The sequence below is a fragment of the Notamacropus eugenii genome, chromosome 6, assembly GCF_028372415.1.
Source record: "Notamacropus eugenii isolate mMacEug1 chromosome 6, mMacEug1.pri_v2, whole genome shotgun sequence".
NCBI classification, from domain to species: Eukaryota; Metazoa; Chordata; class Mammalia; order Diprotodontia; family Macropodidae; genus Notamacropus; species Notamacropus eugenii.
The window spans coordinates 31,251,967-31,264,709 of NC_092877.1; the positions used below are offsets into that span (position 1 = coordinate 31,251,967).

A 12,743-nucleotide genomic window follows, 5' to 3' on the forward strand; every position below is an offset into this window, starting at 1 on the left:
GGGAATTAAGCCTTTTATAACTCTCAAAGAAAGTCAAGACCAGAATTTTCAGTCCATCGCAGCCACCACAGAAAGAGCTACATCCTTGTGAGTGGATGTTTAGACATTTTAATTTAGCTTTTGATACCCAATCTCTACTTCTTGAATTCTAGTTGAGAAAGGCCTATAGCCTTCTCTTCTTCTCTCTACCATAGACATTGAGCTTCCATGTAGGCTGCCACTACTAAGAGCTCCCTTCTCAGTCATAGTCAACTCCCCTCTCTTTTGCCAAAGTCTCAGCTCAACAACTCAGTTTTGCTTGGTGGAAAGCCTTCCCTAGGTTTCTGAATGGGCTCAGTCTTTCCCAACACAAGAAGGCTCTCTACTTAAGCCTGCAACTCTCAGAACAATGAGTTAGGTTTGAGCTTGTTTTCCTCATCCAGGGCTGGATAAGCGTATCGCAAAGTTCTAAAAACTGATTTTTAAATGTGGTATTTAGAATGGTCAACCGTAAAAAAGACAATATTCAAAATGAAAAGAAAGAGTGGTTCAACAGTTAGGACTCTGTGATTCTAATCCAGTCCTTGCAATTGACCTAGGAAAAATCAGATGTTCTTTTGGCATATAAAAGCTTCTTCTCCTTATCTCAAAGACATCAAGGGAGACTGTGTCATTTTGGAAGCATGACGTGAATAACAATAGAAAAATAGCATTCAATTGCATCTTTTTATGTTTACATTTTGTAGTGAGAGAAAAAAAATCCAAACACTGTGGATAGGAAGCAATATGATAGAGTTAGTCAATAGTCTATTCTCCTTAATGATTCTTGGATCTCAAAACATTCCAAACTACATCATGAGAGTTGGAAAAAACAATAAAGCCTTTGAAAAAAGACAATCCTAATTTCTATTTAAAGAAAACCAAGTACTATGAAAAACATAGACATAGATATTTTTTAAAATGATAAAAAGCATACATTTAAAACTCAAAGCTAGTGTTATATGTGTTGGGGACACATTAGGCTCTTTCCCAAAAATAAAACATTAGTCTGGTTAATCATGCTAATTTTCTTCTTCACATCCCAATTTTATTATGGTGAATACTTTTTTTGTTGTAGTGCTATAATCTTTTGACAAGATTTTATCTGAAAATATTTTATTGATATTAATTTGTGACATTGGTTTAAAATTTTCTTTTTTAATTTTATTTCTGTGGTATAAGTATTAGAACTGTATTTGTCTCATAGTGAGGGAGGTTGATAGTATTTTCTATCTCAATTAAAAATAGTTTAGTTAATAATGTTAATATTGACTGTTTAAAAGTTTACTGGAATTCATCTACAAATCTATTTGGACCATGGTTCTCCCCTTCATTTGGCAGCTTGTTTACAGCTAGTTCAATTTCATTCTCTTTCAAACTCATTTCAATTTCCTGTTTATGCTCTCTATTTCATGTTCCGTTAATTTGAACATTTAAAATTTTGGTAGATAATCTTCTATTTTGTTTAAATTTTCATTTATTCTGGTAAGTTAGACAATCAATCAAAAGTACTTATAAAGCACCTATTATTGGCCAAACAGTGTTCCAGGACTTGTGAATACAAATGCAACGAATATGCGATCTCTATTTGTCAGAAAGTTATATTCAAATGGAAGTGACAACAGCAAATATATGTAGAATATATAAAATACAAATAATTGGAAATTCACTAAATTCAATGTATTTTGAGATGGAGGACACTAGCAGCTGCGAAGATCAGAAATGGCTTCCTGTAGAATGTGTCATCTTTAGTAACATCTTGAAGGGATAAAAGGTTTTTTTGAGGATTTTATGAGGAAGAGAGATAGAGAAAGTATATTCTAGGCATACAGGATGGCCAGTGTAAAGAAATGAATAGGTGAGATATACTATTGTACGTGAAGGGTAACAAAGTGACTCAGAGTGTTGGACATAGAGTTGGGAAGAGTCAGTGTCCTGATGTCAAATCTAGCATCAGACACTAGCTGTGTGACACTGGACAAGTCACTTTACCCTTTTTGCCTCAGTTTCCTCATCTGTAAAATGAGCTGGAGAAGGAAATGACAAATCACTCCAGTATTTTTGCCAAGGAAACCCCAAATTGTGCCAGAGTCAGACATGACTAACAACAATATGAGGAAAAGAGAGGTCAGTTTGCCTACATAGTATAATGTGGTTGGGGGAGTAATTTAAATTTAAGCCTGAAACATAGGTTGTAGAAAGGTTAGAAAGGTCTTTAAAAGGCTAAATTGAGGAGTTTATATTTCATTCTAGAGGCAAAATAGAAATATTGGAGTTTATTGAGTAGGGCAGTGACATGTTCAGATATATATTTAAATAAAATTATTTTGGCTGCAGGTTGGTGGATGTAATGAAGTGGGGAGAGACTTGAAACAGGAGCATCAATTAGTAAGTTCCTCTTGGAATCTAATTGAGAAGTGATTAGTGTGATCTAACATGATAGCTATGTAAGTTAAGAAAAGGGATATTGAAATGAGAGCTCTGTGGTGGAGGTGGCAAGATTTGACATTTGTAACATGTAAGTTAAGTGAGAATGAAGAGTTGAGGGTAGTACTAAGGTTGGAATCTTGGAGACTGTCTGACACAAATGGAAATTTGGATGACTGAATTGTGGGGGAATAGAATGAGTTTTATGTTGAACGTAAGTTTGGGATGTCTCTGAGACATTCAAGTTGCAATGTCAAATAGGCCTTTGGTAGTAGGGGACTGGAGGTCAGCAAGGAGAGACTGGAATTGTGTATATATATATATATATATATATATATATATATGTATGTATGTATATACATATATATAATCTGTGAATCATATTCCTAGAGATGATAGTTAAAACCATGAATGGTGAGGTTACCCAGAGAATATAGAGAAAAGATAAGCAGAGCTAGGATAGATCTTGTGAAAACATGAAGAGCAACCATTTGATTTGACAATTAAAGATCACTGGAAATTTTGAGGAGAGCAGTTTCAGTCAAGTGATGAGGCTGGAAGTGAGATCGCACAGGGTTAAAGGGTGGATGAAAGAAGAGAAAGTGGAGAGAGATATTGCGGACAACTTTTTCTAGGAGTTTGGTTAAGCAAGAAAGAAAGAGAGAGGATGATAGCTTGAAGAAATGGTAGGTTCTAGTGAAATTTTTTTAAAGATGTGGGAGACAAGAAGATGTGAAGGCACTAGAGAAAGAAACAACCACTAGGCAGGGAGAGGTTGAATATGATATATCATGATGTGTAGTCAGTTTTGATAGTTCTTTTTATTTCTCCTCTGATGTAATTTCTTTTTTTACTTAACTTAAAAAAATCAGAAGAGTCAAAGTGGAGGATTTGAACTTATGCATCATTGACCATATTCTCTGACTTCCCATAGGTGATTATCTTTTATTGGAAGGAGTTGCAGAATTAGACATTATATGAATGGTGGACAAAGGGGAAAGAATTATGCACCCTGACCATCCTCATAGGGAGGGAATGGTTGTTGCTATTGTCTTTCATTTAAGAGGGACAAGTAATGAAAAGAAGGAACTGGAAATGAGAATTACAAGGAGCAAGGATGACCATAAAGGGAGGTAGGGAATGCTGTTGAATATCTTTCCCATAGGAGCAGAGGGCTGTGTCTATGGTAGAAGATGGGGACCTCATGGTGGCTTTAATTGGAAGGAATTTTTGGATTTCTGTGCCACTTTCTCTAAGAGAGTACTGTGTCTCTTTGTGCAACATTTAGCCCCAGGAGAAGGTAGGTGAGAGCATCTAAAATGGGGTTTGTAAACCTGGAATCTACCAAACCCTGTTGTGCCTGTGGATAGATTTTAATGGGTCTGTGAACTTGGATGTGACTTATTTTCACTAACCTTCAATTGAAATTTTGCATTTCCTTCAGTTATTCTGAGAAAGTTTAGCAGTGTGCGGCACAAAAGAGTAGAGAACCTGTGAATTATAGAAGAGATGAGTAAGATCCTAAGTGCAGCCAGCACTCAGATTATAGTAATGGAAGGAACAAGGTAGGATAGTGATTGCAACACGATGACATAACCGTTGGGAAGGATACTGATCATGTTGTGGATAGGTAGCTTGATTTGGCACACAAGGAGACTTCTACAACAGGGCATTGCTTCCCTTCGGCATTTCTTCCCTCATGAACTGATGTCTCTAAGAATAAGGCACAACAGAAAAAAAGAATGATGAGTCAAAACCTCTTAAGACAATAACAAAGAAATTGGGTAGAAAAGGGAGGTCAAAGATGGTATTTCTGGAACACCTACCTCATATGAGTCTCAAAGGGAATAGAAATGGAACAAATTTTGATTTCACTTTCATTCTATTTTTAAAATTCAAACCTTCTTGTATAATATCTGTTTGCTCACCATCTCAGAAGGGGGGAGGGAGGGAGAAAGGGCAGAAGGATAGAATTTGGAATTCAAAACTAAAAAAAACCAGATGCTAGAAATCATTTTAACATGTAATTATGGGAAAATATATATTAAATAAGAAATGGAACAAATAAAGGTGTAGGCCATGAATAAGAAAACGAAACTCAAGATACACTGGAAGAGAAGAAAAAGCTGTAAAAAGTAGAAGTAAAAGAAAATTACTAAAACTGAGGTTGTAGAAGAGGGATAGGAAGATTTAAAACTAATTACCTAATTGAGAGGGAAAGAAAAAGGGATAGAAGAGGAGAAAGATAATGTAGATAAAAGAAAAATAAATGAACAAGTAAGTAAAATGAAAGAATATGGGATAAGGAAAGCAATTGAGAGTGCAGGAAGGAGATGAAGTCAATGAAAAAAGAAAAGTACCAAAGTAGTTTACATAAATCTAATTTCAGGGACAAACTACTGACTTAAATCAGGGGAAAAAAGGAAAGAACAAGTAAATAAATGAAGGAAAATGCAAGTTTACCATCTCTTACTCTAAATGGGGATGGATTAAACAATGTAATAAAGAAAAGAATATGAAAACATGGATAAGAAAATATCCCCAAATCTACTATATACAAAAAACACATCCAGAAAGTAAATGCATGTGCAATTCAAAGTGAAAGCCTAGTACAAAATTTACTATACACCAAATGAATCCAAAAAGAGGGAGTAGTAACCATGTTATTAGACAAAGCAAAAATAAAGCTCACAATAGCAATAGAAATAATCAAATAAAGTACATTATCCTTAGGGAACCATTTACAATGAAACAATATCAATACTAAATGCATAGGGACCAAGAGGTATGCCTCTAAATTTACAAAGAAAAGGCTAACTAACTTATAAACAGATATATGAAACAAATTATGGGAAAATGTTGTGCTAGGACCTAAAGGAGTCCAGATCCCCCATAAATATCTTGGAAAAGCTCTGCAAATATACCAGAAGGAACGTGATAAATAAAAATGTAAAAAACCATAATCTTAATTCAGTCCAAGACTGCACAAAAAGACTTCCAATATCTCATGGAAGTTTGGATAACACACAAGTCCTGGTAAGCTGGTGTCAAAGCACTGACCTGGACCAGGAAACAAAGTGAGTCCAGAGCTCAGGTAGCTCAAGTGCCTATGAAATTTAGGGCCAGAGGAACAGCAGGAGATGGAGACACACTGTTGTTTAGGTAGTTCAAGATGGAGCATCTGGACAGCACCAAAGAATGTATGGGATCAAACTGAGACAAATTAGTACCCGGGCAACTCAGTGAACAAAACTCAGGCAGTTCCACCCAAGGCAAACCAGGGAATAGGGTTAGACCAGAGCACAGGCATCTCAATACCTATGCTAATGCTTATAGAGCAGGAAAAAGGGAAAGAGAATACCTGGGAAGGAAAGCACTGAGGGCCTCTCAGGAAGCCTGCTACCTGTACCATTAATAATATCTAGGTGGGATCCATCAGACTCACAGCAAGGGACAGAGTCAATCTGAGTTTGAAATCGTGTAGGAAGGAGACAGCAAAGGAGCTCAGGATAAAGCCGAGGCTGAGCCACTGCGAAACTGATCCCAAACCCTTCAGAAGGCAGGACCTAATCTAAGCATGAAACATGACCTACTTACACCATTTAAAAACACTGAAGGAAGCAAGGTTTCACTGAAACACAAAGCCCCCATCAAGAAACCAAGGCTGGAGATAGTAGTAAACAAAAAAAGGCAAACATAATGAATACTTTGAAACTGAGAGAAGTCCAAGAAATAAACCTAGAAGAAGAAAAGAGTTACTTCATCATTATTCCAAATAAACCTTTTGAGGAAAAAAATTAAAAGATATGATAGGAATAGGAAACTTTAATGTTCTTCTATTAGAGTTAAAAAATAGTTTAACTTAAAGATAAACAAAAGAGAAAATACAATTGAACAAGATGGAAAATTTAGAGCTCATTGACTTACAGAATTTTTCAACAGCAATATTAAAGGATATGCATGTTTTTTTGTCATCAGATAATACCTTTAAATTGACTATGTAACAGGGCAGAGAATTATAAGTACTAAAAAAATGTAGAAATACTACATCACTGTAGACTTATCCTAATAAAACAATGATTAAGTGGCTTGATTATAGTATATAATAAATTAAGAGAAAGCAAACAAAAGATGCAGACCTAAATGTAGACTTAATAAAATCTTATATAATGAAGGGGTCAAAAGAAGAAGTAATAGAAGCTAATCAATAATGGTGTGTAAGAAAACAGGTGTGATGAGGCACCATACCCAAATTACTGGAATAAATCTAAAATGATAATCAGATGAAAAATTACACCCTGGACAGTAGATATTGACAATATGGGAAAATAAGTCAACTGAATATAGAATTAAAAATAGAAATTCAAAAAATAAATCAAAAATGAGCACAAAAGAAGAAATCTTGGAAATTATTAAAAAATAGACAAAGTAGAAAATACTCAAAGACAATAAAACTACGAAGTTGTTCTTTGAAGAGATGAACAAAATTAATATATCATTAGTTAATCTGATTGTAAAATAAATAGAACAAAACCTATTTGTAAAATATCCTACTGAGTCTCTATTTCACTTTTGTTATACCAGGAATCACACATGGAATCTACACCATCAGGAAACTACACAGCAGTCACCAACTTCCTTCTGCTGGGATTAACAAATGATCCCATTCTTTGTATCATCTTTTTTGTTTTATTTCTAGGGATATATGTATTTACAGTAATGGGAAATTTCTGCACAATTATTCTAATCAGGCTAAGTCCCCAGCTTCACACCCCCATGTATCTCTTTCTCAGTCATTTGGCTTTTGTTGATTTTTGGTACTCTACGGGTGCTACACCTAACATGCTTGCAAATTTTTTAGAGGAGGAAAATGTCATCACTTATTCTGGCTGTGTTACGCAGCTGTGTTCTCTGGTGACTTTTGGGGCCACAGAGTCCTTCTTGCTCACATCCATGGCATACGACCGTTACATGGCCATTTGTAACCCATTGCTTTATTCTGTGAAAATGTCCGACCAGGTTTGCCTTCTGTTTATAGTGATTTCCTACATAGGTGGTTGTCTGAATGGAGTAACTTATACGGGCTGCTTATTGCATTTATCCTTCTGTGGACCCAATGTAATCGATCACTTTTTCTGTGACTTCTCTCCATTGGTTAAGCTTTCCTGTTATCATGCTTTTGCAGCAGAAATACTCCCTGCTATTTACTCAGCCCTAATAATATCTATAGCTCTTGTTACCATTGTCATCTCCTATCTATATATCTTCTTCACCATTCTTAGTATGAACTCAACAGAAGGAAGACACAAAGCCTTCTCCACCTGCACTTCCCACCTCACTGCAGTCACTCTCTTCTATGGGACCATTTTCTTTATTTATGTAATGCCCACATCCAGCTATTCTACAGATCAGAACAAAGTGGTATCTGTTTTCTATATTGTGGTGATCCCAATGTTGAACCCCATGATCTATAGCCTGAGGAACAAGGAGATTAAAGATGCCTTTAAAAGACTGGTCAACAGTAAAAGACATTCTTAATTATTAGAACTATTGAGAATTTCAATTAAATAACATTCTTACAAGGAAGCGCAATTATTCAAGTTGTTGTGTTCATCCTTCATTGCCGAAGAAGATCATGCCATCAGAGAAATGATTACATGACTTGCACTTGACTTCGTTTTGAGTGAGAGAGGGTTGTGCAAAGTCACCAGCCTCACTCCTTCTCCGGGGCCATCTAGAGTGCTGCAAATGTGATTATTTATATAATATGATGTAATAGAGTACTGGACTGAAAGTATAAAGAGATTTGGGTTTTAGTGCCAGTTATGGCCTTTGACTTTAGGAGAAATGAATTACTCTCCCTGTGCTTCTGTCTCACCTGTAAAATTCAGGAGTTAATCTAGGTTATCTCTAATATCTGTGGCGTAATGAAAATAGCACTGTTTGGAATCATGAACTCTGAGTTCAGTACTCCTATTCACTTAACCTCTTGGAACCCCAACTTCCCATGTTGGACTACACAATTTATACTCATATATTTAGAGATGGAAAGATTAATAGAATCCATCTAGTCAATATTCCTCATTTCATAGATGAGGAAACTGAGCATCAGGGAAGCTTAATAACTTGCCCAGGGACATACAGATAGTGAGTGTCAGAGTGTGAGTTCAGGTCTTCTGACTCAGGAGCCAATGTCATTTCACTGTACCACTAAGTCCTCTTACTAGCTCTGGATGCATGATCCTTTAAAACTTCCAGCTCTAACATTCAATGTATTGATTAACTGAGTTATAAAATTTTGCATCCAAGTTGGATTTGCAGTGTTTTTAAAACAATAGTTTTTTTCTTTTTTATATTTGATCCTTTTTCTACTGTTTTTATTTGGTGCCTGTTTGTATTATATCTGGTTAAATGTTTGTGATTCACAAGGAAAATTTCAATAAAATCTATAAGCTAAAAAAGTAAGGATATTTCTTGACTATGATTGCCAAATATAGATTCTACAGAAAAAAAATTATGAATCAATTGTATCGTTAATTCTTCTTTCCGTTTAACTACAGCTACTCTCATCTTGAAATAGAACTGGTCTCCTATAACTTTGCTTTAAATGGTTTTAAATTAATTAACATCTTTCATTTTGTTCCCCCAGTTTCTCTTGCATATAGAAAATATGAGGCTTTAATTTTCTTATCCACTCTGCCACTTTTTTTGTTCAGTTGGATTGTTTAGTCTATTTATATTGAGGTTTGATTTTTCTCTCTTTTTCTCTATTTCTTTTGTATTTTATTTCCCTTATTTTAAATTAGTATTTTGTCACCATTATTATTTTTGCTTAGAGTGAAACTTGTTCTTGTAAATTTGACTCAGTTCCCTATATGTTCCAAAAATGAGACTTTTATGAGAGAAACTTTTCTGTCTTTGCTCTTTTTTGAGAGAACTGAGTGCATGTATAAAAACTGAGGGAACTGAGACAGATTACATGTACTTTCTTATGCTCTCCACTGTTTTTAATAGGAATGGGTGTTGTATTTTGTCAAAAGCTTTTTCTGCATCTATTGAGATAATCATATGGTTTCTGTTAGTTTTGTTGTTGATATAATCGATAATGCTAATAGTTTTCCTAATATTGAACCAGTTCTGCATTCCTGGTATGAATGCTACCTGATCATAATGCATTATTCTCATGATAAGTTGCTGTATTCTTTTTGCTAAAATCTTATTTAAAATTTTTTTAATTTAAAATTATATTCATTAGAGAAATTGGTCTATTATTTTCTTTCTCTATTTCATCTCTTCCTGGTTTAGGTATCAAAACCATATTTGGATCATAAAAAGAATTTGGGAGTACTCCTTCCCCAATGTTCCCAAACAGTCTATATAATATTGGAATTGGCTGTGCTTTAAATGTTTAATAGAATTCTTTCTTAAAGACTGGGTTCCTGTCTTAAGTTGTTTCTGTATTCTTTATTCCATGTACCTTTTCTATTTCTCTAATTGATCTTTCTTGTCCAGTACCAAATATACACTTCTCTAACATTTAAAGCCCTTCACCATCAGGTTCTAGTTTCCCTTTTAAGACTTATACATGTACTTATTCATGGATTTCTAATATTTATTTCCTATTGCTATACTATATATTACATATTCTATACATTAGCTGATGAAGCACAATTGTCTCATCTTCTTGTATCCCATAAATTGAAATCTTCTAGCTACTGATTAATTAGCCTCCAAAAAGTCTTAGTCACACTAGTGCTATAGTGAGAAGGTCTCTTGGGATGGGATTTACTCACACTTTCTTGGCTACCTATATATACCTTCAGTGAGTTTCTTTGCATTGTTAGTAATCTCACTCTGCTAGTGATTGTCATCTTTTATGTTGCACCTTGAGTGCCCTAAGAGGTGAAAACTCTGCTTAATGATCTTGGCCCTTGCACTTGGGGGCTAGCAGTTGACCCTGCTTTTGCTTAAGTTGGATGAAATCAGCTTATGGAAGTCTTATTAGTCTCTTATTATTCTTTTTCTTATGCCTCAATTGCCTATTCTATCTTTCCATGTCTGTCTGTTAATACATTACCTAAACATTAAATGCTACCTTCACTAGGAAGCCTTCCCATGTCCCCCAAACTGCAAGTGATCATGCCAACATTTCTTCTCATGGCCATCTGTATTTCTCTTGTGCATCTAACATATAATCTAATTTTTATTATATCACTTGTATGTTTTTCTTATATCTTCCTATCTGGATTTAGGATCATATATTTAAAGCTGGAAATAATCTTATAGATCATCTAGTCAAATTCCTTGAATTTACATATGAGGAGATACCCTCAGAAAAAAATGACTACTGCCATGGCATATAACCAGTAAAGGTTATGAGAGTCTAATTTGGAATGAGTCTCCTATATCCCAGTTCAAAATTGCAAATATGAGAGCCAGGGTGAGTAGCAACAGGGAAGAGTCCAGGAGAAATTTTAATCATCCTAAATACAATATGAGATCCTTTAGACCATCCCAGACTGGTCCCTTGTTGATTAGTAAATTATCGTGCAAGCCATCTACAGCATGCTGAAAAGAAATGGGTGAGTTCTGGATGACCTCCATCCCTGGAATGTACTCCTTCCTCACTTCTCAGTCATATAATCCTTATCTTCCTTCAAATCACAGCTCAAGCAACACCTTCCATAAGAAGTCTTTCTTGGTTCTCCTTTTCTTTCCTAAATTACTATAGTCCTCCCTTTCTAACTACCTTGTATGTTTTTTCATGTGTGTACTATCTTTATACTTTTTCTGTATACATTTTCATATGTTTGTTGCCTCCTAGTTAATGTGTCAGCTCCTTGAGAGTAGGAATTGTTTCATTCTTTGTACCTTCATTCCCAACCTAGTACATAATCAGTGCTTTATAGATATTTATTGATTTGTTGAGAGAATGGGAAGTTTCCCCATATCCTTGCAAGATGTTTGGTCTTATCAGTCGCAGTTGGACATATTGAAACCTGAGTTATTACAGGGATGTCACTTTGGTCCTCTTTGAGAACAAAGGACAACAACCAAAACCAAGTACATAGTCAGTGCTTAATAGACATTTACTGATTCATTGAGAGAATGGGAAGTCCCCATATCCTTACAAGTTTTTCATAGGAGTCATGGCTTTATCAACCATCCATTCATTTGTGAGATAGAATCCACTAATGTGTAGGTATAGAGAATGTTTTTACTACTTGAATCTCTTTCTTGGTCTTCTATTCTTTGTTCTTTATATTGTTTTATATTTTAATCAAATTCTTTTGCTATTAGATTTATGTGTCTCTTGTACTGTCTAGAAATAAAATAAAAAGATTTATATATATATATATATATGTATATATATATATATATATATATATATATATATATATATATATATATATATATATATATATATTTCTCAGCTGTGCATGATACCTTTCCAAAAATTGATCATATCTTGGAGTAAAAAAAAAAACACCCACAAACAAATGCAAAAAACCAGAAATATTATACCAATCTTTTACAGATCACAACACAATAAAATTAAAGAGCTGCTAAAATTAAATTTTTTGAGGTAATCAGGCTTAAATGACTTACCCAGGGTCATACAGCTAGAAAATGTCTGAGGTGGGATTTGGAATCATGTTCTCCTAAATCACAGGTCAGTGCTCTATCCACTGCATTATCTAGTTACCCTGAAAACAAATATTAAACATCGTCTGGTTAAATAGCTTAAATTTAAAGAATTGTTGAGTTAGAATATTTCATAGAAGTGATAGATGGCTTCATTCAAGATAATGACAGCAATGGGACAGCATTGCATATTTTGAGGAGTATAGACAAAGCAATCCATAAGGAAAACTTTACATTTGTAAAGATTTATATGCATTTATTTTATTTTATTAACAAAAAAGGAGAAGAAATAGATAAATGAATAAGGAATGTGTTTTTATGAATAGTTACAGCCATTCTAGAAAGTAATTTGGAATTATTCCAAGAAGCTACTAAAGATACCATACCTTCTGACTCATCTATACCACTGCTTGATCTCTATCCAGAAGAGAAAAAAGAAAGACAAAAAGATCCTTTATGTACAAAAATATTTATGGCTACTCTTTTTGGCAATGTCAAAAATATGGAACCTACAGGGATGTTCATCAGGTGAGGACTGGCTAAATAAGTTTTGGCATTTGAATGTGATGGAGTTATTGTGCATTAAAGAAATGAAAGGCTTATAAGAACTGATGCAGAATGAAGTAAGCAGAAACAAAACAACTTATACCATA

General features: G+C 34.5%; 1 pseudogene; it reads left to right on the forward strand.

The window, feature by feature from the left end:
- The first annotated feature begins 6,922 nt into the window (after positions 1–6,922).
- LOC140512689 (olfactory receptor 5P80-like) lies at positions 6,923–7,983 on the forward strand (annotated as a pseudogene).
- Positions 7,984–12,743: the final 4,760 nt, after the last annotated feature.